This window comes from Scatophagus argus, chromosome 10, assembly GCF_020382885.2.
Source record: "Scatophagus argus isolate fScaArg1 chromosome 10, fScaArg1.pri, whole genome shotgun sequence".
Taxonomy (NCBI): domain Eukaryota; kingdom Metazoa; phylum Chordata; class Actinopteri; family Scatophagidae; genus Scatophagus; species Scatophagus argus.
This window is the reverse complement of record NC_058502.1, coordinates 14,506,164-14,508,487: the sequence shown is the minus strand read 5'-3', so window position 1 is coordinate 14,508,487 and position 2,324 is coordinate 14,506,164. Positions and strand designations below refer to the sequence as shown.

At 41.0% G+C, this 2,324-nt stretch overlaps 1 non-coding gene across 1 annotated transcript; it reads left to right on the top strand.

Annotated features, from left to right (window-relative positions):
• Positions 1-2,016: 2,016 nt before the first annotated feature.
• trnan-guu lies at positions 2,017-2,090 on the top strand. The gene has a single exon. It is a non-coding gene; the product is annotated as a tRNA-Asn (tRNA).
• The last annotated feature ends 234 nt before the right edge of the window (positions 2,091-2,324 follow it).

Sequence of the window (2,324 nt, the reverse complement as noted above, 5' to 3'; positions counted from 1 at the left end):
TGTGGAAACACCAGTCTGTAGGGGTGGGCCTGGGTGTCTGATATCACTGACATGTATCATAACAAGTGTCTGAGGCTGTCTATTACCTGGTCCTCGGGGTTTACCTTGCTTTGTCATCTCTGTGATGCATCTCTTCTCTTTCTAGTGTTCACAGAGTGGAGCTGCGGAGGAGCTAGAAAAGGGCCAGACTGCAGACTACAAAACACGTGGAGTGTATTTGGAATTATTGGCTTAATTAGACCTACAGGGAATCCAGATTGAATGGTTTTCCTCCAAACTGAATGGTTTGCCAGAGTGATGGCATGGAAGTACAGGTATGGGGAGGCCACAGAAGCATATATGCAGGTCAGGCTCAAGCCATTTTGGTGCCCCAAGCGAGATTAGACCATGTACACACACACACACACACACACACACACACACACACACACACACACACACACACACAGAGTCATGTTTCCATCACTGTTGGGGACATTGCATAAACTTACATTAATTTCCTGGGGGCTTAACCACCACCTGACCGCAACAACAAACATTACTTGCCTCATCCTAACCCTTAGCTTAATCCCTAACCTCAACTTAACTTTAAAGCAAGTTTTCACCCTAAAATTTAATGATTTACATTATGGGGAATGGCATTTTGTTCCCATGAGGACAGTGAGTACTCCAAGGGCAAAGTACACATCAACTTTATTTAATTTTATATAGTTTTCCTGTAAACATCTGGACAGCTATAGAATAGATATTATATTATTACAGTGGCTGCAGAGTAGGACAAACTGCTGCTGCAGCCTGCTCGGAATAATGTAAAATACCACTAAGTTATGATTCATGCATTAATAAAATAAAAGCAGTTGCAACATAGAGATAACTTCCAACATAACTCACAGTAACAACTAAATAGATACACATGCCCGTTTTGCTCAGCTAAATTTTAACCCAGTGCCTTACGTTTTAATAAGGAGCAGTTACCCAGACAGCTAGCCACTGGCCTGCAATTCAGATTCATTCATTTTGTGTCTCCATCCAACAGCAATAGTAGCATCATTACTTAGCATTACCTTTTTTGCTATTGAATGGGCTAACTACTACAAATTAACACATATTGGACTTTCTTTTCCTCCTCCTCTTTTCTCAGTTTTCTTCCTTGTGCACATTAAGTCTCAGATTTTGAAAATAAATATCGGCCTCTTGACATCTGTCTATCACTCAGTCAGTCTAGCAATCTGCCACCTCTTGCGTCCTGAACTTAACGTGATACCCACTGTGATCAGCTTTGATCTATGCAGCAAAAAGCAGCCATGGTGTGGCACAAGCCATTGAAATTAATGGGTTTCAGAGACCAGTAGGTCCTGTTGTCGCATTGTGTCTGAAAGGGCCTTTAGGCTGTCTGTGATGTGCAAGCCATCTCCCACTTTCAGGATTTACAGTGCACAGGCCAGGCAGATAAAAAATTGTGACGAACAGGGATGCAAAGAGTGGTTCTGTCTTCACTTATTTGTCCCTTTGTTACCTAAAGGCAAATAAGTACCTATTTTTATCTTTCTTTTAAAGGCAAGCAACACCCACCAGATTGTGGTGTCCTAGACGACCACCTATTAGGTTTATGTCTCTAGCCGGTCCTGAATACATGCACCTAAAAATCACAGCTCTACATCAGCATGTCCGCTCAGGTTCACAGAGCTCCTGCCTTCCTTGTAAGGGGGGCACAAGAGAGTATTGTTATTCTTTTTGTGAAATTAATGGAGCATCAGTTTTTCAACAGGAAAATAAATGGAGCATTTAAAGGCTGGCCGATGTCGGACTGAAATTAACAGCATTATGAAAAAGCAACACACTGAAAAGTATAGGACGAATCTTCTTTTCTTTTCGTCTCCATTCTTTTCTTTTCACAGCATAGCAGACTTTACACACGTCAGATGTTAAAATACATGCAGGATTTAAATTTATTTATTATTTATTATAAAATATTTGTTAAAAAAAATCTGCTAACTTTATCTGTTGTGTTTATCAGTCTCTGTGGCGCAATCGGTTAGCGCGTTCGGCTGTTAACCGAAAGGTTGGTGGTTCGAGCCCACCCAGGGACGTCTTTCCTTTTGCGGTTGCCCACTGTCCCAGGTTTGCTGTGTGTGTGTGCACGTCACTTGGGTGGGTTAAATGCAGAGCATGAATTTTGTTGGAGTGAGTTCCCTCCAATGACAAAATATGTCACTTTCATATCATTACAATCATCTTCATTATCATTATGTGCAAATGCTGCTTTAACTAATACTGTATAACCATATTCAACATGACAAAAAAAGATATAGACACTGGATCCT